Source organism: Cyanistes caeruleus, chromosome 2 (genome assembly GCF_971803275.1).
Source record: "Cyanistes caeruleus chromosome 2, bCyaCae1.hap1.1, whole genome shotgun sequence".
Lineage (NCBI taxonomy): Eukaryota > Metazoa > Chordata > Aves > Passeriformes > Paridae > Cyanistes > Cyanistes caeruleus.
The window spans coordinates 90,595,643-90,619,841 of record NC_141702.1 but is presented as its reverse complement, the minus strand read 5'-3'; the positions used below and the strand labels follow the sequence as shown (position 1 = coordinate 90,619,841).

The following is a 24,199-nucleotide window of genomic DNA, read 5'->3' as shown; positions in this document are numbered from 1 at the left end:
AGTCAATCCTAGATATAGTCTGATCCAATTTATGGTACCCAAAAGTTTTTGTGCATTGTTTAGAGTTTGAATTTCTATTGAGAGTCAAACTGTTTGTGGCTGTATGGTCCGACCTATGATTTTGAGTCCAAAGTGTTTCCAGGGTGGTTGTTGTTGCACTTTTTATGGTGCCACTTGCAGCCCAAATGTTTTTAATGCTTGCATCAGGCTTGGTTGGATTAATGAAAGATCTTTTTTGATTGGGGTTGCTATTAAAATATCATCCATATGATGGTAGCTGTGCACCCCTGGAAATAGTTCTCTGATTGATGATAATGCCTGAGCCACGTACCACTGACAAATCATGGGGCTGTTTTTCATTCCTTGTGGCAGAACTTTCCATTGATAACACTCCACTGGTGCAGAGCTATTAATGGATGGCACTGTAAAAGCAAACTTTGGGGTATCATTTGGATGGAAAAGAATAAATAACAACAAAGAAACAATCCTTTAGATCCACAGTCAGGATGTCCCAATTGACAGGAATCATTGTAGGGGATGGCATGCCTGGTTGTAGGCCTCCCATGCTTTTCCATGACCGCATTGATTTTTCTTAGGTCACGGAGTAACCTCCATTTCCTGGATTTATTTTTGATGACAAATACTGGGGTATTCCAAGGCCTTGTAGATGGTTCTATATGCCCTTTGAACCAGTTGCTCCTGCACTAAAGTTTTGAGGGCATGTAGTTTCTCCTTTTCTAGGGACCACACAGGCTGAGTGGTGAGCCATTTTAGGGCTTGTGTGGGATTATTTCATGCTCTTTAAAACAGTGGCCCCTGTTAAAAATCCGTTCCTACCTGGACTCCCCGTGCAGAAAGAACATCCCTCCCCCACAGGTTGAGTGGTGCTGCAGTAATGTATAGTGGTGGGTGGTAGCTGTTTAACCTTTGGGATTTTTGACCAACAAAGATTTGCTGCTCCAGCAGCTCTGTGTGGTTCCCTCAAGGCCAGCAATGGCCACTCCTATAGCTGTGGTGGGCCATGATAATGGCCAGGTGTGGGCAGAGATGATGGTAACAACTGTCCCTGTGTCAACCATCCAGATGACCTTTATTTGCAAGGGCATTGCCTGAGGCATTGTAGCAGTGAACACCATATTAAGTCTTAGATCATTTACGACCTGAGTCCAGTACACCTGGGGTTCTCCAGTGGATCCAAAGCCTTGGCCTTCTGACTCTATAGACTCTGTTTTGGGGACAAGAGACTTAAAATTGATGAGTTGGGTGATTTGTGTTTTAATAATATTGTCATTAATAATTATTGATTGGCATTAATAATGCCAAGGTGCGCAAAAATACCTTGTAGAGTAGCACTGGATCTTCTGATCAGTAGTGCACTCAGTCCTCGCCCAATGGGCCTGCAAGCCTCAAGAGGGACCCTGTGTACCTTTAAAGTGCTTATGGTTGTTAAGATGGATGTGGAAACATCCATTCCAGTTGTTCTTCTGGTCCTTCCTCTGAGGTGGTTACATAGGCTCTGACAGGAAGGCCGGAAGATGCTTGTACCATTGTACGTCTCCCTTCTGTGCTGAGTCTTCCATTTCCCTGGTTCTTAAAGGAAGGTCTGTCAGAATGAATTTGGGATCTCCATTATCTGATCACTGAAATGGTTTTTCCTCACTGGCTACTAGCTGTATTCCTTTGTCCATTAATTGTCCCTGGTAATGTAGACTTATGGGGACAGCTGGCTTTTTAGGTGGCCTGGTTGTCCACATCTGTAGCACGGGGGTGTCACTTTCACAGGTGCCATTATGGAGTCTGCTAACAAGGACATGTTGTGGGCACTGGATCCAATCTTGGTGCATGCATTTATTATCTCATCCAAGGATGGCTTCTCATCTGGCAACAGTCCACATTACCATTGTCCTTGGCCAATTGTAAAATCAATTGGTTTCTGGCCTTGACGTTTGTTAATATAATTTGTTATAATTTGCTATAATTTGTTATAATTTTGTTATAATTATATATATTATAATTATTGTATATTATATTATATATTTTTATATAATATAATATATATATTATATTATATATTATATTATATATTTTGTTATAATTTGTTTCTCCATTGCATCTTGCAGTCTTTCTATGAATTGTAGATATGGCTCGTTAATTCCCTGTCTGATCTTTGAGTAGGTCTGAGTCAGATTTGCCACGTTTGTTTCCTTAAACAGTGCTTGCATCCCCAGATCCTTTACTTGTGGCCAGCACTAGTAGATCTAGCCTGGCTTGGAGCCAAGGGCAAGCTAATGGTGGTACTCCTAAAAGCTGAGAGACCCCTACCTCATAACGTGGGTCTTCTCAGGGGACCTTTAGGTTCTTTGTTCCTGTTTTTCTGCACTGCTGACTCAAAGACCATATATTGGACTGTTGTAAACATTATTTGGCAAGCTGTTTAATATCAAAGGGAGTAACCGCCTCTGTTGTTAAAAACCGCAGGTGACAGCAGGTGAGCCTAGGCCATACTCGGCTACAAGGTGACACAGTTCTGAAAGAACTGGCCACTGAAAGGGTCTGTAATTAGCCGGTGTTTTTCCACTACCCCTTATTATTGGGTATGCTTCAATTGTGCCATACTCAGGTTCCCAACTTCCTGATAATGGCACATCAATCACTTCTACAGCTTCATAATTCCCACTTGTTATCGCTGCTAGCTTTACTTGGTGCCAAATGCTGAGTGGGTTGGGCAGGGCTGTTGGCACTTTACATGACGGCTTTGTCTTGGGGGTCCACAGAATTACGGTGGCTCTGGCTTACAGTGCCTCTAACAGGTGAGTGTTCCACGGGTGACTCCAGCTCCGGTAGCAGCAGTGCGTGAGTGACTGTGGCAGCAACTTCTGGACCCTGTGGTCTGCTGCTGCTTCCAGGCATGATGTTCACCGGGTATCCGGGCACCTGCGGTGAGTTATTTCCAGGATCCGCCCACAAACTGGCTCTGGTGCTAGGCACAGCTTTTCCACGGTCAGGATCTACTCCAGGGCAGCTGGGCTTGGCTGGGGTGGGTCCTGCTGTCTGTACCTCCTGGCACGGGATAACAAGGCAGCCTCTAGGGGCCACAGGGTGCTCTACAGGCAAGGTGTCCCGGCACACCATGGCGGCTCAGTCCGGCACAGCCGTAGGGTGCTCCATGGGCGAGGCATCTGGCACACCACAGCGGCTTGGTCCCCCGTGGCTGTTTTGCTCCTCCAGGAGCAGCAGCCACACCTCCTGCCGGCTCTCCCAATGCCTGGTTTTCCTCATCCATCTCGAAAGGCATCCACAGGGCCCCCTCTGCTGCTCTCATGTTCTGTTCATTCTGTAGGTGCCTTAGCAGGTCCATTATGAGTCTCCATGTCTTAATAATGCTGATGGCAGCCTCATCTCCAATGGACTCTACTTGAAGTATGAGCCTGCCAGCCCGGTCCCATGTGCTAAAATCTAAAGTGACCCCTTCAGTCACATCCAGTTTGTGTCTTTTGCACCAAGTTAGCAGGGCCATTAGAGCCTGGTTGTCATACTTTAGACCGCATTTCTTTAGCAAAAGTGTCTATACCTGGAGGGTAGGCTCCTCTGGTGTCCATGGTCCCATCCCAGCGGCTTATTCTTAACTCCTCAAAGAAGGAGGGGGTCCAAACCCAGAAATGGCTCTCCAAGCCGTCTTCTGCAGATCTATATGCTGGCTTTGCTGAGATTCTGAGGCTCTACACACCACAGATATTACTCTGCATGCTGCAGGCAGCTGTTCCCACTGCCTTCCTGCCTCTTCTGCTCTACACGGGATGGCTTGTTGAAATCACTTGGGGAGTCACCTGATGTTGCAGTGATGTGCCAGAGACAGGACAGCGACAAGCACACACAAAGGTCATGCACAACAGCCCACTTTATTGAGACCTCTACTCCTTACATAGATAGAAAGGCATGTACGGTTAATCCTCATTGGCTGAGCCCGGCCAGCCAGCCAATAGCAGCCTGAATCCCCAACGGCCTGGGCCTGCTCTCCAACAGGCCTCAATGGTTGAGTTACATAAGCAAGGTAATTATGTAATCAATCACATGTCAGTTACAAAATTGAGATTATTTATAACTGTAAGGCCTCCAAGCCAGATGTAGGCCATCACATTTTCTTTAAACAAGTCCATCTCAAAGGTCCAGGCCTTTTTTTCCCTTTCCGTATGACCTACATCTCAACATTTCTTAAAGAATATAGAATTTATTCGGTGCAGGAAATAATAATGATGTGTATGCACATCCCTCTGTACTGAATCCTTTCTGCTTAGCTGTGTTCTACTTTTCTTAATCAGTGCAGTTTCCCAAGTACTCCCAAGTTGGGAGGGGATCTGTACAAGGCATTAAGAAGACTAACTGCTTTAGCTCATAAGATCCAAAAATTTGTGGGATTGAAATTTAAGAGTTTTGAAACAAGCTCAGCAGTATAACTGGTGCATCTTGGAGTCCTCAAAGCCTGAGTTAGATGAGAAAACAGTCAGGGTTCTATCCAGTATTACATCCCCCACAAAGCTCCATCTCACAAGGCTCCAGTACTTCAATCCATGTTTTTCCATTAAAACATTAAAATCCCAAACAGCACATTTTATTCTTTCCATGTCTGAAAGGTATCAAAACTTACACATCCACATTCTTTTACCAGGTAATAGAGGCCAATCTCTATGAAATACATGGAAGAAATGGGGTTGGGGGAAGAAGGAGGAAGGTTAAAGAGAAGATAAAATATAAAACACTGCCTTCAGCCTCCTTTCAGAAAGAAATTTATGTGTCTGTCTTTCTTAAAAAACAGTGCTTCTTTCACACACTTATAAAGAGTTTTTTCTTTGCAAACAACTTCCAAATTAACAATAAAATCTGACAAGTTTTCTTTAAGATGGCAAGTAGGATAGTGGCTGGCTGCTTCTGAATCTTTGATTCAGAAGCAGATAAATGAGTTCTGAGTAAATGGTAGAGGGAAAGAAAGAAGGAGAGGAAGAGACACAAAGTGTGAAATAACCAGTCAGAAAAACCTGTTTCAGAAAATGATAAAGTTGTCATCTGTAAGAGGGACGAAAGAGGAAACTTAGAACTGATGTGTACTACCAAGAATCCTTTTGAAGGAAGACCCAACTTCCTGGCCTCAGAAGCTACAGGCTGAAAACATTCACATAGTCAAAAGCCAAGAGACACACACCACACAACTTGTGAAGCTGAGGAAAGGGAAAGCACTAGGAAGTGGTTCACACTCTTGATGTAACAATATATACTCTTGACTCCTGCTGCTCCTTTTGATATAAGGCTGGGCCAGGCAAGTAGCCAGTTCCTAAGAAAATGCTGCAATACTGATCTCAGCAGTTGAAAGAAACCTCTCAAGAGTGTCTTATCCAGTCTCCTTGCTCAAGCAGGGTCAGCTAGGGCAAATTGCTCAGATACCTCCACAGGAAAAAAGATTTCTTGTGTTCAGATGGAGTTTCCAGGGCTTCAGTTTATGCTCATTACCTCATGCTGTCACTGGGCACCACTGTAAAGAGTGCACCTTTCTGAAGAGAAGAGTCAAACTTCCCAAAAGGCCTCTTACCAGATAAGCTCTCTTACCAACATTTGCAGCTCTATGTAATTGTTTAGGTAATTTACTCGTGTGTACAGATCTAGACTGTTGCATGACAATAAAATATTGCAGAAATTCTCTCTTGTGCCAATATCTGCTAATGACAGACACGACCAAGCTGCAGAACAAAGAACCATGCACAGAACAGATCTGTTAGAAATAAAAATACCAGTACATTTTCCCATAGGCAAACTCATTATATGTTCTCACAGCACAAAAATTCACAGACAGGGGGTCAGTCAGACAAAAAAAAAGATTCCTCATATTTGTAGAAGGTCTTCACAAATTATTACTATACTCCCCCAACCTTCCTCAAAATGAAATATTAATGACAGCACAATTTTGTCATTAACATTAGACGGTGTGAATCCCCAAACAATTTAATACCAGTAGAAGCAGCCTTAAAGAAAAGCTCTTGACTGGTCATATTTATCCAACTACTGTTTCCTAGTTCTAGTCCTATCCACAACATAGACCCTGTCCCTGCATTAACACAGGTGGTGACAGTGACAAACAGAGTGGACTTTTACATCTACTGGTTCCTATACCAGATAAGGTAATAGCCATTGCTGTTGCACTGGCTTACTTCAAGATATCCCCTGGACATTCTAACCCACAATTTTATTACTCCTCTGCTTGAGAATAAGTCTTTGTAACTGGTGATGATCCAAACAAAACAAAATAAAGCAAATCAAAACAACAACAACAAAAATCTTATGATTGATTTAAATTCTCCAGAAGTTTAGGGCTTTACTGAATTTTTCCCTTTGCATGTCTCAGCTGCTTCCAATGAAGTCAGCGGATATTTGATCACTGATTTCTGTGTGAATGACATGGGATTTTAGCCATGGTTAGCAGGACTGCTAACCACTACCACCTAGTATTTGCTCTTCAGAAGCTTTTCAGGGCAAATGCTTAGAAAGTAGTTGAATTCAATTTTTGCAAGAAAAGCCCCAGAAAACCCGTTTCTCAGAGGTCAAGGCTTGTTCCCTGAGGCCTTGGTGCAAGCTGTGTTGGCAGGACTTCTCCTGAGCCTGTTTTGTGGAAGATAAGGAATTTGAATGATTTCCTGCTCTGCAGCATATAGCTTCCCAAACATCTGACAGTTTATGTCCCAGGAACTGTCTCCACAGAAACCTGGCTAGAGAGGCCATGATGCTGAAAGTGACAGTTATCCAGTAGCCAGCAGCTCATCTTCAGTCTTTCACATTTCTCATCCTGTACTACTTTCTAACTACATTCTCTTGCCTGTGTCTCTCCCAAAGCACACCAGGTACGGTACACCCCCTCCCAGCCAGGTCTGAAGGAAATGTTGACTCCCACAGTAATGCACCAATGCTACAGATAAAGCTCCTCCCCTGTAATCAAACACACTCTCCTGTTCACCAAAATATCATATGCCAAGTGGGAGTACACTTGGCCCTGACTTGCTGCCCTCCTGCACTGCACACATTATCTATCAGATAAGCCTCCAGCAGTCCTTGATGGCGTCTTTTTACACTGTTTCAAAATCAGAAGGGTTTCCTCTCAATGACAGCTTGATTTTTATCTCAGAAGACTGAAAAAACAGGGGAAAACCAAAAGAAACCTTCACATTTTGGATTGTGCTAAACTAGAACTGTGTGCCAACTGTACACCAGAAAAACAAGGACTATGAGCCAGGTGTTCTTTCTCTTCAGGCAATCTTTACCATACAGCTGCTTGGTCTCTTCAGGATACTCACCTGCCAGACTATACCCAGGAGATGCCGTGAGCAAGATTATTTCCAGCAAAATTGCCCAACATCCATTGGGGCCAGGCCTGTCACATGCGGTAGCTGAGCTTATCCAGCCACATCAAAATTTCATGGAGTTACTCTTTGAAGACTAAGAACTTAGTCTTAGAACAACAGTTCCAAAGGCTGACCTCCAGTCATGCCTGCAAAGACAGCTAGCCTGACCTCTTAAAGGTATATGTGGCCTTTCAAGGCATTCATTCAAAACGGGGATTAATTGAAGAGAACATCTAAATTAGTTGATACTTTTTCTGTTCAACTGTATGCCATAAAAGGAACATTTTACAATTCAGAGGACATGCAGGAAATCCTTTCTCTAAATGCACTGATCATTAGTGGTGCTCTGCAGCCTAGCACTCTTCACCACTGTTGTTTGCAAAAAGAGAATTATACTTAAAATTTGCAAATTTCACTTGCCATGTGTGCACCAGACATACTGAATTTCTATAATTAGAATTTAAATAGACTTTGGCTCTTGCCTCAGGAACAATTTTTTCACAAAAATTTCACTAACCAGCTTCCATTTAAATGAAATACAGGAAGCAAAATCCAAAATAGTGCAGCCTATTGAAGTGATCTGGTTAAAAGGAAAAAGAATTGGCTTGAAAAAGAAAAGAAAAAGTAATTTTGAAAGAAAGTGCAAGCTATTCTAGTGTTGGGGATGGCTTTTGAAGTATTTTCTTTAAAGAAAGGGAACAACAAAGACATTTTCTTTTTCACCAGTATTTTCCCCTTCTACTGAAAAAGAAATTATAACAATAAAGAAAAGAATTTAGAAAACTCTATCACCATTAATTGCATAGCATTCAACAGCATTAAAAAAAAAGAGAAATAAATAGTTACAAATAAATATATGTTCTGGAAGGATTTATCACACATTTTGAAATATCCAGCTCTCATAAGAATGTGGAAATGTTTGGGAAAGTCTCTGCTTTCTTTAAAATCTGGCAATTCTGAGTACAGACCTCTTCAATGAGAAAATCTCAATGGAAAAAATTGCATGAGACATACTGAGCTCCTTTGAAAGTCTAACCACCAGTGTCAGTAAGGGAGATGAACAGTTACTAAGACTTGGTCTGTCTTTTGAGAACAGTCACTCAAACAGTCAAGTCCTCTCCAAAACCTCTAGGCTACAACCAGCTGCAGTTGTTCAGCAACAGCAATAATTGAGCTGCTAGTTTGGTCAATGACATGGAAGTTCTCCTGAGCTTTTTCCTCCACTCTCAACAGGTAGTATAGCACACAGTAGGAGACAGAATAAACAAAATCCACCAGGCTCATTGCCTTGTACCATAAGATACAGGTGGGAAATTAAAAGCACATATCTCTCTCTCTGACATAACATGGGGAGCAACTCAGTAGCCAAGAATCCTTTCTTTTGCTGAGCAGTTTTGTACGCTACAGTGCTTGGGGAGAAAAACTAAAACAATGTAAATGCAATTATAAATTAATGCTCTATACCAATGATTGCCAAAGGGATAGCAGAGTAGGAATTTCCATTTGTGTCCACAATGTGATGTGCTGCTGTCATGGAGTTACTTTACCTTTAAGGGAGTTGGAGTTGCTGGGAAGTGCTTGGAGTCTTTTCTCCTGACCAATTATCGGTCATTGCTGGGAATTGACAGCAGTTTAGGCCATTGAAAAGTGGGATCAACTTGTGAACCCTACCTTAAAATGTAAAAGCAGAGCTCTTTGGGTTCTCTTTGTTTTCCTGGCTGTGGAGGGTGGCGGAGCTCCAGGCCTCCCGTTCCCTGCCCATGCCATGCGGCCGGGCGGGGATGGGGCCGGGCTCGGCTGCAGGTTTTACTGTAACTAATTCACTGGAAACTGCCCAGTGAAGAGAGAGAGAGGCTCTGGACTTGCAGCGGGTTGGAGCAGCGACTACACGCTCCAGAGCAGCCATGAGGAACTTTCTATCGCAGACAGCTCCAGCTCCTGTTCGGCAGAGATCTCTGAACCATCTACAAAAGCCTGGGCAAGATTTTAACTCTTTCATTACCCAGATGAGACTTGCGGATTAATCTTTTTATCCAGAGAGAGAGAGAGAGAGTGATCAACATGAAAAGAGACTTTATAAACTACCAGTGATAGGAAAGGAAAGAAGCTTCAGGAAAGGTAGAGAATTAAGAAGATGTTTTAATTAAGCTGAAATATCTCCCTGTTAAAACTATGGAGATGGACAATGAAGTCCTGAAAAGAACTCCTTTAATTCATGATACAGGATCTAGAGAGGAATAGTGTTCAAAGTGTAAATTTGAGTAAAGAGTAATTATAGTATAGTGAAGTGCTGGGAGATTTGAAGCCTTGAGAGGCAATGAGAAAACTGTTTTCTGGTGAAGCTCACAGAAACAGATGAAGAAGACTTTTTTTGCCTTTGAATAACTTATCCTTAAAAATGCTATCTCTAGACTCATAGCCCATACATACTTCAGAGTGATGTGAAAATGGGAGGAGTGAACTCTAATAATAGCAGCTCTGAGCAGCTAACATTAGGGCAATAGAAAACTATAACAAAAATAGTTTTCTTGTGAGAAACTCCATAAATTAACAGGAAGAAACTTCTGTTTCTCTATAAAGACTGGTGAAAAGACTAGCAAGAATTGGGATTGTTTCAAAGTTCCAGAGTTTTTGTCTCTGTTGTCATGTGAACGGGGAAGTGGTGGGTAGATAAGGGATGGAAAGGTTTTTCTGGAGGTTTATTCTGGTGTTCTTGTTGTTGTAGTTTGTCAATAAACTTTTTTTTTTTCCCTTTTAAGTTGTATGCCTGTTTTGCTCTTGTTCTAATCCATATCTCACAGCAAGAAGTAAGTAATTTTCTTAGTTATTGGTTTAAAACCACGACAGCTGCTTTTTAGATATGCTTATAATTGATCACTTTTCAAATCCCATTTCAAGGAAACAAGCAAAACAAAAAAAAGAAACATCCCACACTTTAAAGATGTGTGTGGAAAGTACTGCAGATTGGTAGCAAGCTAAGTGATAACCATGCAGTGCTAAGGAGATAAAAGCAAAACTGGAAGATATTTCTGTATGTTAGTTGGGCAACAAGTGAATACGGACTGGACACATGAAGGATGTGAAAAGCAACAGTGTAAAACCCTGGCCTCGGGTTTATTTGGTTTCCACTGGCTTCAGTGAGACTTGCATCCATCGATCTGATAAAAAAGTTATATGAACTATAAAGCTGAAGGGGTTGTACCAATCAGCTAGTCTGACCTCATACATAGCTCAAGCTACAACATTGCTATAAATTAATTCCTGCCTGAAGTAGAATATAATTCTCAATAGGCATCTCCTTTCATTTGAAGATTTCCAGCAGTAGAAAATGTACTACAAATCTCAGTAAACTGCCTCTCACTTTAGAAATTGTATCATTTGCCAAGTTTCAGTTCCCAGAGTTTGGGCCCTGACTTAGTTTTTCTAGATTGAAAATGCTATCACCAAATGTTCTCTGTATAGCTAATTATAAATAGTAATCAACCTATAAGTACCTCTATAAATAATTACAGGATAAGCTTTTGAGTCTCATCCATCAATATGTGAGATCAATCAATGTTAAATTCTGTAATGTGCCATTTATGACCTCTGCAGCAGTCTGTCATGTACACAATGGTCACTTGAAATACAGCTCATTCTTGGATCAAAGGAGCTAGTCAAGTTTAAAACAGAAGTTATTTCTCATGGCAATCTGACAGGATACAAGGATATCACAATACAGGTATGAAGAAAGTGATGGCCTGCTTAAGACCGTTCAGCAAGTACGTGGCAGAGCCCAGAGTAATGCCAGTTAATTCAGATTTTAAATCTTGCTCGCAATGCTATCTTGCTGTACAACACAAGATAGAAACTATTCTAATAACAAAACTAAAAACCACATCTTGGAATCTCTCCAGATTTGGAGCAAGGCTTTTGAGCTATTTACATGCAACTGAAAGCAATATAGAAAAAAAATCCTGCAGAAAAAAATTATCTGCATAATAATATCCTCCCTGATTACTTTGAGGCAGAGAAATCATACCAAGTAAATCAAACTTATAGGCCTGCACGCACAGTAGTCCCACTCACAGATTCTTGTTCTCTTGCATCTGCAGAGGTGCTCAGCAAGACCAGTTCCAGCAGCCCACTGAGGCTTTACTATCAATTTGATTTCTAGGAACTAAGCAGTCAACAAAAAAAAGTCTGCCTCACAAATTCCAGTTTGCTAATGTAAACATCATAAAACCCCCACAAGTTTAAAAACAAAATATTTGAAAGTCAGTTCCCTTTTTTACTAACTGCCAAGAGCAGAGTTCAGGGCACCCTTCTTCTTGAGTTGATGAACCCATTAACACCTACAGCAGCATCAGGAATGTTAGTCTGCCCTCAGGACTTGGTAAGTAATAAGAAACTGGTGTCAGTTTCACATTTAAAAACCATTTCCAAGTAATAAATTTCCAATTTCTGATCCAGATGGAAGTCCAGCCCAAGCAGCATAGCAGAGGCTCAAAGCACTTCACTAAAAAGGTACCAACACTGGCAACCATGCTAGTAAGATGCTCCTGAAAACAGCTGGAAGATGCCTAACAAAAAAATATGCCTTGCTGTGAAATGCACCAGCAGAGTATGTGGAAAGTTATTACAAAAAGCCCAGTGAACAACAACTGGCAGCACAGAAAACTTGGTCTCTCTTTATTCAGTCCTTTTGTTGCTACAGACACCGGACCAAGACGTAGGGAGACCTTGTGTGGCAACATCAGGCAGCCAGTCTGGAAGCCAGAGAGCCAGAGTGAATTACAGGGTCTGTATGCACTTAGCAACTTCAATAAATTATCCCCTTTATATTCATTACAACACAGTTCTGTCTTCAATGCTACAAGGGATGCTACAGAGGAGGCATTAGCAGCTGGTCTTTGCAAAAATCACAGTCTTCTAACAGGAAAGACGTGGGGTGCAACCCTCTTTCTAACAACATGACTCTCAAGTGCCTCACAGCACATGGAGATAGTTTTGTCATGGCTCATCTCGCTCTTCCCCAAACACACTCAGCAGGCACCATCCTACACAAGTTGTATGTGCTCATTTCCATTTCATAGTGGAGGGAGCCATGACTGGAGTTCAATATCCACTCATTTATTTTGGTCTGCCTAAGAGAAAAACAACCAACTTTCTCGTGCATTAAACCACTTAAACCAACACCTCCCTGACTGTACTACCTCCTGTCCATGCCCTCTGGGCTCTAGGGCTGGAGCAAGAGATGTAACTTGGCCACCTCTCTTCTACTTTCCTGTTCCTCAGGTGAATTCACTATTGCAATACAAGGTACAGAGGAAAATAAATCCCACAATGATAGCCTGCCATTTATTCTGCATCTATTTCAAGCTGAAGGCAAACTCTCTGTCTTTCATCCCATTAGTATGGGATGCAGAGAGCATCCTGATATGCCAAATGTCCTACAAGTTTCTGCATATTTTGATGCACTTTTTTGACACTACTGCTGTGTTTTTCTCCTCCCCACAAACATACGTCAGATACCCATCCTGAAAACACCTCCTCTGACGTGTGGTCCTGTGCACTGCTAGTGCCATGTGCCAATTCTCCTGTAAAATTCACTTCCTTGTGTCCTACCAATAGCCCAATAGTCCAGGATTCTCAGTCATTTCCAGTCCCTTGAACTAGCATCCAACAATGTCCTGTTTACATTTCAGAGCCGTGGTAGAAATAAACACCATAATGTCAGGACATTCCATCAGCAGGATTCCAGCACAACCATGCTAGGCTGTGACTAGGATGCTGAACCAAGTATGGTCTGACTTTTTACCTTATTTCCTATTCCTTATACTTTCATTACCTACCAGAGAAGGCCTTCTATTGAGACAGTCCCTGCAAGCAGTGGGTACATTGGAAGGGTCTTTACAATTGTTAAGTTACTAAACAAGGAATTAACCAGTAAGAAAATAAACAAATAAACACAACAAACAGGGAAGGGGTACTGGATCACAGAAAAGGATTTTCTTTTTGTCAAACAGAGGTTCCAAGTAACATAATCATTTCTGTATCTGACAGATGATGAAACTGAGACGTGGACAAGGCAAAGCTATTTCCTGGTTAGATGGCTGCAAGGACTAAATTCTGCTGTCAATTATGGTAGCAGTAAAACCAAAAATGAGTCAAAATTAATTCCAATTATTCTTATTTATATTTCACCTACTTAAATAGCAATACTTGAATTGTAGAGGAGACATCATAAATGCATCTACTATTAAACCGCAGCCAAGAGACACTTATTTCTAAGTAGGTTATAAATTTCCAGACTGGAAAACAGCCTGTTAACAAAAAGGCTGTCCTATGGTATGACTGAAAACTCTCTATTTTTTGCCCCAGCAATGTACAAACAAATGCTGTCTTCTCCATTCCAATTAGAATATCAAATGTAAATATTATGAAGAAGGCTCTCTCAAGACACATAAACTGGATGACTACCAAGGTCAGGCTGAATGCTTTGAAAACAACATTTTCTATGATGCACCAGATCTCTCAGAATCAGAGAAAACGTAGAAGGGAAAAATATACCAAGTTTGCATACCTTTTTTTTGTGTCCCAGTGTAAAAAAACTCTATTGAATATTTCATTGAGGTGTCAGTTCAGTCTAAATTTCAAGTGTTCCCATTTTGTGCAGAGCAGAGCTACTGTTTGGGTACTGATTCTTGGGAGAATATAACTAGAAACAAGAAAATTGTGCTATTAGAATGACTGCTTACTCCTTGGGATTGAATTAGCAAGGAAATAGCTCCCTAGCACTTGTGCAAGATTCTCATCTTCAATTCACTACTCAGGCCAGAGCTGTCTTTAAGACAGTTTTGTACAATGCTTTAGTCCCACAGATACCTCATTTACTAAGACTGATAGCCCTGATGATTCTTTGGAAACTCCATAAAGTGTGGTAAGAACTGCAATCTACTCCCTAACTAAAGCAAGGGAGATAAAACCCGTGTTCCAAGTTTGCAATGATCTCCTTCCACACTTCTAGGTACCAGTTATTAGCCACCATTCACCAAGTGGACCAGACCTGACAAATGCCTTAGTATGACGACAGCTTTGAGAATCTGCCTCAGGTCCCACTGCTGCTGTAAAGATTTTCTGTTCTCTGAAATTTGTTCCAGAAGAATTGCATGGAAGCCTAAGAATCACCACATTTAGACCATGATGCAAGACTCACCTCTTTGTCCAAAGCACAGAGTGAATTACAGACTAGAACCTCCTGGCACTTTTCCATGAGCTGTATTTTTTTTTCTCCCTGTCCCTGAAATTTACAAGCACATTGTTGGAGGCAAATAGGGAGTTCTGGTACTTTTGCTCCCCCTATTTTGGAAATCATTGATTTAAACCATGTGCACACAGTGAAGTCTTGACAAGGACATTGTAAATGCATGTAATGATGTGACGATTGCTGGCAATCAATGGAAAAAAAGGGGGGAGGAGGAGATTACTGGGTCTTGGGCCAGCTCCTAATGGACAAGCTTCCACATCACAAAATTAAGCACTGCAGCTGTCACAAATCACGTCAGTCATCCTTCTCCCCGGAACACCCAGGCAGCAAATGGACAGGCACCAACTGAGCTTCTCACTTTTAACAAGGTTTCACAGGACTCTGGAGTGCACTGGCAAAACAGGCTGTGTGCAAATTTAATGTATATTGCCCAAGCTTTGCCTGCCACTTTAGCATCTTTGATGAATACTACACTAACTTGAAAAATAATCAGTGGGCCCAAGTTAAAAATAAATTAAAAGTTGGCTTCCATGAGAAAGCAAACAAGCCAATACCATTTATAGTAATTCGACATGTCACTGAATAGCATCATTTTTATAAATACACTGAAAGCCAGTCATGAAATAACTGGTTAACAGTTCCCTAATCACAAGGGCTTCCTCTGCTACACATTTTCCTTATTTATCCAATGGCTTCTGTTTTATATCTAGCTTGCTAATGGAAAGAGGGGCAGGGGGAGGGGGAGAAATTTGCATTAAACTGATCCAGCAGATGCACAGAGCTGGGGCCTCAAACACTGGCTTCTTTTCAGCAGACACCAAAGGGCAGTGGGGGAGAGACATTTCAGCAAAATTCTTTCTCTGCAGTAACTACCACAGAAACACATTTCCCTCTGTTTGTAGCTACTCAATATAACTGCAGCTCAAATGCCAGAAGAATATTTTGTGCTCTCTGCATTTAGAAAAGAAGGAAATGGAAAAATACTAAAGAAAGTTCCTAGTATGGTGGTCTCAAAACAGCAGTAAAAGTCTTCCAAGAAAGTACAATCTCATAAAGAAAGCAAAACAATTTAGCCAAAAAATATTTGTTTTTTAATGATCCAGAAGTGTTTTACAACCATGCATAAGAAATACATCATTTTATAAGACTGTTTATATTCTAGGCTGTATGAACCATTCAGAGTTTTAGAACAACTCTGTATCAAATTTCTTACAAGTGCCAGGAATGCCTTTGCAAGCATGACTATGTGCAGCACAAGCAGCTACCATAATTTATGAATGTATTAAAATAATTAAACAAAATTTCCTCAGGTATGTTGAATTTTGTCTACACTGCTTAAAGTTCGGATGCATACTGAAGCCTGTGTACTTTCACAGTGAATACCCAGCTTTGTGTTACTAAATGGGTCGGAAGACACCTCACACTGGAATAAGACCGTAAGGCCAGGAAAAAGGTGACTCACCAAAACTGCACCTACCTTTGCTCTGTCCACTTTAATTTTAAGGTGCTTGATAAATACTTTAATCTACAAAATGTTTTTAATCTACTAAGGTAGATGAGGAGGGCATTATACATGCATGCAGAATGTGATTGCTAAAGTTGTCTAAAACTCAAGTCAGTAGCAGAGGCAAGAAGCAAACACTTGCCTTTGGTTCTGTACCCATGAGGCCCTTAGCCCTAGTGAATAAAATTTCACTGCATCCCCCACTTCTGTACTGCAGTATTAGCCCCAGAAATAGGCATGCAGATCTCCTAATCAAACTAAGTCTTGACAAAATGAAAGCAATCAAAAGCAATCAAAACTATGCTTATGTTACTTGCATGTCCTTGCAGTCCCCCCTCAGCATCTAAAGGGACAGTTTTCTCTGTTGTGATGACTTATTTCCTAATAATTTGTCAATACATTGTGTATCCAGAGCAGAAGGCAAGAGAGTGGTAACAAACATGGGAAGGCTAGTGGCACTGAAATCTTCTGTACTCACACCAGTGTGGGCAGGTTCTGGTCTCTAACCTCTATTTCTCATTGCTTAGGGTAGCCAGTGCTTAATACACTTCCAGATCTCCTGAGTGAAAGGCATTTTTCTTCATGAATGAATGAATTTGGGAAAAAATTAATAATTCATCAGTAGAAACAGTACTGAAGACCACTTCAGATGCAAAAAACAAAGAAAGTTTGTTCACATGGTTAAGTTTGATCCTGACTTTATGAAGCAGGCCATTTATGGCTAAGTTTTATAATTCCCCCATAAGGTGACCTGGCACGATGGGAAACAACAGAACTAGCTACAGCTTTAGGAGTGACTGTCTGCAACACGTGACCTTTGCCACCAGTAGAGTAGACAAAGGAGAAAGAGAAGCAACTTTCAGTGTAACCATGTGTAACGTGGCGGCTGGGGAGACAAAGAATCCACGACTTGTGCTCCAGGTGCTCATGAGACAAACAACCTCGTTTATTATTCAGAACTCACTTGAATACTCAATTCAAATTTCCCAGGCTAGACAGCCATTGGCTGAGACTTCTCTCCCTGCCCAGTGTCCTGGCCAGTGGTGTGCAGTGGTTCAGACATAAATTACACTAGCCAAACTAGATTTGTGTTATGGCTAGACCACATCCATGTTATGTCAAATTTACTTTGTCCAGTCCAGACCAGCTGCACTGTGACACTACTGCAACAACCATAGACATATATGAGCCAGGGACACCATGAGATCTGCTCCTTCTTCCGCTTGGGTCTCTTGATCTCCTTTCACCACTTGCAGACAGGACATAGTGTTCACAGGAACAACCCAGCAGGTTTAATTCTATAATAAACAATTAATTACTTCCAAGAGTAATTCCTCTCCTCTTGCTAAAGGCTATAGGGAAAGACGTTACCTGGAGTGGGTAGAATTGCTAGTCCAAGCACGGTTGACCTGCCTTGTGCTAGATAAAATCAGAGAAGACAATGGCCCACAGCTAATGCCTTAACATGCTGAGTGGGATTACAAACCAAGGATTGCACTTTGTATGAACAAGCAGCAAGCAGACTGCCAAGACCTCTCTCTAAATACATTTTAAAGTGGGTTATTGTGAGGAGTGTGAGCATTATGATCTCAGCTGCTAACAAGTGGGAAGCAGTTTGCAAGTGGGAACTCATTCTCCCAACAATCCAGGCTTTGACCCATATTTGTGCTGTGCAGTTAATCTAAGTGGAATTAGTGGTGATGAAGGGGCCATATGGACAGCCCTTGAGACAGAAATCTTATTTAGCCACAGAAATTTCCGTGTCCAGTAGCATTATAAGGTACATCTTACGTGCATGTGCCAAAGCCACATGCATTTCTTTCCAGCTGCCTAAACAAGGACTATCCAACCCCAACTTTCTGTAAGATAGAAGGGAAAAATTCTGTGATTCCTAGGTTCATGCAAAATAACTAGAAGAGTTTTTCCAATGCATTTTTGATATAGCACACAGAACACCTACCAGTGCTTTCCAATTAGTGCCATGTTTGTCTAGGTTTGAAGAGAAGACATCCAAGAACACACCTATTAGTAGTCTCAAAATATTTTCTTCAAATTTCTAAACAAACACTGTGTTAAAACCAAAATGTGTTTTTCCATACTACCACATATTTGCCTCCCTCTCTTCTCAGTCTACAGCTACAGCTCCTTTAGTGGTACCCAAGAACTGCTTACACCAAAACTTCCAGTTAAGATCTCCTTCAGTTATTATGAGAGTGTAAGTCAGAGAGGAGCATAAGCAGAAGTTATGACTGCACTTAGATCCTATTTTTCATGGAAAGCGAGGCTTATAACCTAATTCCTTTGTGTCCTTACACGGCACATGAATTGTGTCTACACAAACTTTGTAGGACACCATGCATATTTTTCACATACAAGATAGCAGCATATCACACAGCTGTCAGAGAAGCATCCCTTGTTAACATTCTTCAGCTTGTTTTATGAACTGAGATTTTGCAGAGAAGAGTAAATAGAATAAGCTGTCAAAAAAAAAGTGCTAAATGATGGTATAAGAGTAGAGACACAGGCAAAGATAGGTGCACCAGGAGTCCATGCACTGACTGAGTAAACAGGAATTATTTTTCCTTTCAGTTAGATTATATGTGCTGGAAGGACTATGGTAGTCCAGAACCCTTTAATTTCTTAAAATGCAATGGCAGATTAGCAAAGCTGCAGCTGGATTCATTGTTGTTCAGCATATGTTAGCAGAAACAACATCTGGTGCCCTTCCTTACATTTCTTTAAGTTTTCAAATGGGAACATGCCTTATTTAATTACTTTCTAGCCATGCTACGCAAGGCATCCCATACACAGTCCTTTGGTAGATTCCTCTGCATGAGTGCAAGTTTGGAAGTATTACAGCAGTTCATTGCCTTTCATATGCTTTCATGCTAATCACTGAAGTTCTGGCTTGACCACTATTGACACACATACAGACAATTCAAAAGCTCATTTCTACAGACACCCTAAAACTATCAGGCAAGCACAGAACAAGTACAAATGTCACCAGAAGAATGGGTAGAGCTTCAAAGACAAGCAGAAAATCTCACCATTTGCCTGTATCCCTGTCATCCCTGACCACCATCTTTGCCTGACAGAAGAACATTAGTCTTTCAAAAGAACATGACGATAAAACAGAGGCAACATTACATCTTGAGTTGGCCCTGTATGGAGATATGCATATACATGTATGCCATTGCCCTATTGCACATTCCAGAGCCAGACTACTCGGGCTTCATTTGTCCCTGGCTTCAACATTCAGAGAAAGGGTCGTATGTTTGAGGAGATAGCGTAGGGATCCATTTATGGCATGTCTGCCTTCAGCCCTGAGAAAAGAGACTGAAACTATATTCACTCTCCATCTTTCTACTGAGCTTAGGGGTAAATTGCAATTTAGTAACACATTTTTCCCAAGAAAAAAAAGCTCAAGTGTTTACACTGGAGCTTCACCCTCCCTTCCATCAAAGCAGTGCACTGGAACACTTACACACCAACACAGTGTTCCTAGCTAAGAAGTGTTTGGGCAACTCCCAATAATGCATTGTCCAGCCTGAACTCTCACTTGGACAAGGCTCCAAGAATTAGACCTTTTCTCCTCCAGGCAGTAAAACAGCAGTAACATCTCATGCATAAAAAACAACCCCAGTCCTGCTTTTACTTTTTAAGTTAGTAATGTTTCCACAAACTCTGTATCAGATCCTAAATTTGTTTATACTGAAAGTTCCTTGGAACAGTGGCAACTTTTCCTTTAGCTCCTGACTGGACCTTAGTTGCAAAGAATAATAGTCAAATCTGCATTGGCAACATTTTCCATGGGCAGGCATGAGGCCCAGAGAAAGTAACAAAAATTCTCTCACCCCAAATACATTCTCCTGCGCTTGCTCTGCAGTCTCAGTTGAAGCATATTCACCTCAGAGGGGGTGAGTTTGCCTTTGAATCCATTGATTATGATCACATAGTCATAGCAACACCTTCCCAAAACACTACTAATACTGGACCACCCAGAATGGTATCAGAATGAACTAATGGATAATGGGATGAACTATCTTAAACCATACAAAGTACACTGAATTCACCACACCAGATTAGCACTGCTATTTATTGGTTACAATATCTATATGGACAGGTGTTTATACTGTAAGGTCATCCATTCCAAGAATTTAAGCACTCAAAAAGGTGGCAGAAAAGAACAGGTACTGAAAAGTGCTCTACTTCCCCATTCTGCATTAGACCTCCTTGCAGAAGGCCATTCTCCCTCCCCACATCAGTACCAAAAACCTCTTGCAAATATTGTTCTCCTTAGTGTTTAGGTGATGACTTGCTTCATACACAAATTCAGCTCTAAATTTCATGCTTTATGGATAAATGTACAGGTCATGCTACCCCGCACTTGACAGAAAGATATTCCTGTTAGATGAAGGTCAGAGTGGACCATTATAACCATCAAAAATGACCTCTTGTAGAGCCCAAACTGCAGAATCTCACCTAATAACTTCCTATTCACTCTCACAGAGGTAGAAACAGAGTTGTCACTGCATGGTATACTGTAGGTTTTTTTTCTGACTCCCATTTACAACAGGCAGGAAGTGTCTCAACAGCCAAAGACAGCCATCAATTCATGTTTGATAACCATTCAAATTACCTTACTCCTTGATCCTCCTTACCAAGGATCAGTAAATGCTTTACTAATATCAACAAATTTAGTCTTGAGTCATGATTATAAAGGAATCTTCTTTCTCCTAACTCCAGATAAAGAAAGAGAATTAGAAGCCATAAAACTACACCCATACAAAGCAGTATTGGAAGAGTCACAAACAGAACCTAAATGTCCTGCTTTCAAGATCAGCTTGATTTTTAGACCAACAGTTTCCTTTAAAGTAACCAGGTAATGCAGGTAACTAGGGGTTAATTTTCATTGTTTCATCGTCTTGCATAGGAGAGATTGCAGAAGGGATAATAATCACATCCTGTGATCTCTGCAATACTGAAAAGCAGCAAGGAAAGTCTGATCCCCAAACTTTCATGTTGTTCGTGTCCTTCTCCAAAACAGTATCTTTCCATCAATGAAAGCATTACAGAATTTCATATGTAGAGTGATATGGTAGGACTGCTCAATTATAGAGAAAGCAGCAATTCTTTTAGTGGGGGGGCGCCACAGACTACAAACGTGAAAGGAGAAACAAGATCCAAAAGGACAAGACAAGGTTCATTTTGGTTCTTTGTGGTCTCTTTCAGGGGCAGAGGACTGGGGTGAAGCAGTGAGCTGAAATGAAAAAAAAAAACAACCAACAAACCAACAACAGAAGAAGTTCCAACAAAACCCCCACCAGACTACAACAATATTCATTGTACTTCAGTGCTTCTAAATGTCTCCTGCCTTTGTGTGAATGCAACACAATATTGAACCTGCAAAATACAAGTTTCACCACAAGAATTCTTTCTGCAGCTTAGCAAACATCCACTGGTAGATCACCAAATTGTAGCTGATCAGGTATAGATAGCATAGACTCTCAGACATTGCAGGCAAAACATTTAGGAATACTGCTCAAATGTAATTTTCTTTCCAGTGTAGTATGTATTTGTGACTGAGGCAACCAAAAAACATTTACACTACTGTAGCTAAGAAATAGCTACAAGTTCACTGCCTCTGGCCAAACTCTTTGCTTACTCATAGAAAAACATGTCTGACTTCAGTAAGATTTTCTCAGCATTTCAAAGATGCCCTTGGTCTCCAATGGGATGCAAGGTGTAAACAAACCAAGAACTTGAGCCAAATTTGCTTACTCTTTAAGACAACTACAAGTTACGATTCCCAGCAATTTTTATGATGCCATTATTTTGTTCCCATCAATACCACTTGAACTCAGTGGCTTTCCTTTTGACCTGTTCAGCTGATTCTTCTCATTTTCCAGGCTAATCATAATGTTCCAAGAAAGATACAATATCCTCCTATAATTTGCTTTTGAATATATTAAAGCACTCTGGTTCTACTCTTCAGAATCCCATTAAGTTCTGCTTAATAATCATGTAGTTTCTTCCCTCAGAAACAGCAAGTAGGCTCCTCCATTCTGCCTGGTATTCTGCCTGTTTGTGATCTTCGCCATAGACAAGTCTTTCCAGGGACAAAGAATTCCTGTATGTGCTATGGGTATACTGTTGTGAGATGCCTCAGGGAGGCAAAGAGTTAGTTTCAGATAAGCATTGTTAAAGGAGAGGCATGGCTGTAAGCCATGAGTGTGAATTTTAACCCCCTGTGTTGGGGAATGGGCAGTGCGAGCCCTGGATGAAGTTACCCTACCTCAAAGCCAGTGTGAAGGGCGGCCCAGGAGTTCTGATTAGGTTTGAGTCCCTAGGGGTTTCTCCATTGCTGTGTTTCTAGTGGTCCCTGACCCTGAACTCCACCCTAGTTCTGTTCCTCAAAACCCATCACCCTACCTTTGTTTGGGGCTCTCTGTTCTAGATCTGAGTTGTTCCCATGCTGAATAAATGGTTTCATGAACAGACGCCCGTCTCGTTGGTGTTCCATGATGGTCCCCAGAACCCTGCGGCTTCCCTGGACATGATCCTGAGGTTGCGAACTACAGCAGTATACCATGGATAAGAAAAATATTTAGAGATGTAAGATAGACACTTTAATTAGCAAAAAAAAAGGCTACAAAAAACTGTATTTGTAACTTCCAGGATTTAAGCAGACCTTGAACAGGAGTCAGAAAGAACATGTCCTCTCCACCACCTTTTTAGTTTGTAAAAAAAACCAAACAAACAAATGTAAAGAAGGGAGATATTTTCCCTTAACTCTATGTCAAATGGCTCCAGGACAATGGAGAAGAAAGATTATCTCTAAGAGTAAGTAGGAAATATGGGAATCTTTAACTGTGTGATTTGTATAGGATGACTAGGAAGTTTTGCTCACCATGAAGTTTAGCTCATCTTTTCCTCAGCATAATGATTTTCTATTTTCCTTTCCAAAATCATTATTCCTCAAGATGTAAGTTGACCAGAAGCTGAGAGCAAGAACAATGGCAAATAACATGTGCAAGTAATGCAGGGGAATATGCATTGGCTTTTATTAAAAACAAGATTCCAGCTAAAATGAGTACTTGGTCTCCCTTTGCATGGTTGTTAAAGTGCTACATTTTGTTACTGTAAACAGGACTTTCTAACCTTACCATTTCTGTACAAATTTAATATTAATTTCTGCTGCAGTTGCTGCCAATAGAAGGTCCTGGAATACAGGGCACCACCACAGTCAGAAGGAAAAATATGTACAATGTAACCAGGGATCGGTTAAAGAAAACACAGAAGAACATTGTACTTGGCTGTACAAGTAAACCATGAATACATCTTGAGAAATATTCTGAATTATCAACTGCAATAAAACTCTCTCAATGAGGAAAACAGGGATGTCCTGAAAAACTATGAGTTCTGGCTTTCTGTGTTTACTTCATGCATGGTTTGAAAATATTCCAGAGAGAAAGAGAGAGATGAGAGAGCGGCTGAGAGAGGGAAAAGAGAGAGTGGCGAGAGAGAGGGAGGGAGAGAGTGAGACAGAACACAGCCAAAGAAAGAGCATTTTTCCCAGAAGTTACAGATTTAAGCATTGTCCCTGTAAGAAGAAAGATGGCAAAACACCATTTGGAACATGGATAGGAGAGCAGGGATACAGAAATAAAGAAGGGTTTTATCTTTTTATCTTTTATCTGCTTCTTATTCAAACTTAAGTTTGACTGAGAGCTGAATTGCTATTTTGGGGGCAGCAGTTCCTCCAAAAAGAATGTATTTGAAGAAAGGAAAATGAAGCAAGCCTGAAATAATGATCAAAGAATGAAAGTGCCAATAATTACACAGGTGTATGTTTAAAGTGGGGAGCAATTTAAAAGTTATAAATCAAGAGACTTTAGAAACAGCCATAAAGAACTCAGATCTTTTCCTCTCAATGTCAGCACATAGCATGATCCTCTCTGTCATCTGTTATAGATAGTCCTTTTGCCCATCTTTAGGCAACAGTTGGCAATATTTGTAAGATACAAGCCAGAAACAGCCTTCTTCACCATTACAGTAGTAACT

At 41.0% G+C, this 24,199-nt stretch overlaps 1 protein-coding gene and 1 long non-coding RNA gene across 7 annotated transcripts in view; one reads left to right on the top strand and one right to left on the bottom strand.

Annotated features, from left to right (window-relative positions):
- Positions 1-24,199, bottom strand: part of DAAM2 (dishevelled associated activator of morphogenesis 2) — a 221,564-nt gene that overhangs the window by 173,405 nt on the left and 23,960 nt on the right. Inside the window, exon 1 of one of the 6 annotated variants that reach the window (XM_086869268.1) lies at positions 19,990-20,036. The exons of the other annotated variants lie outside the window; for them this stretch is intronic. The gene's annotated coding sequence lies outside the window, so the exon portion shown is untranslated. Of the gene's footprint in view, positions 1-19,989; positions 20,037-24,199 lie in introns of those variants that run through there. 6 annotated transcript variants of the gene reach the window in all.
- Positions 20,135-23,548, top strand: LOC111927528 (uncharacterized). The gene is made up of 3 exons (XR_002863600.2): positions 20,135-20,325; positions 20,882-21,017; positions 21,368-23,548. It is a non-coding gene; the product is annotated as an uncharacterized LOC111927528 (long non-coding RNA).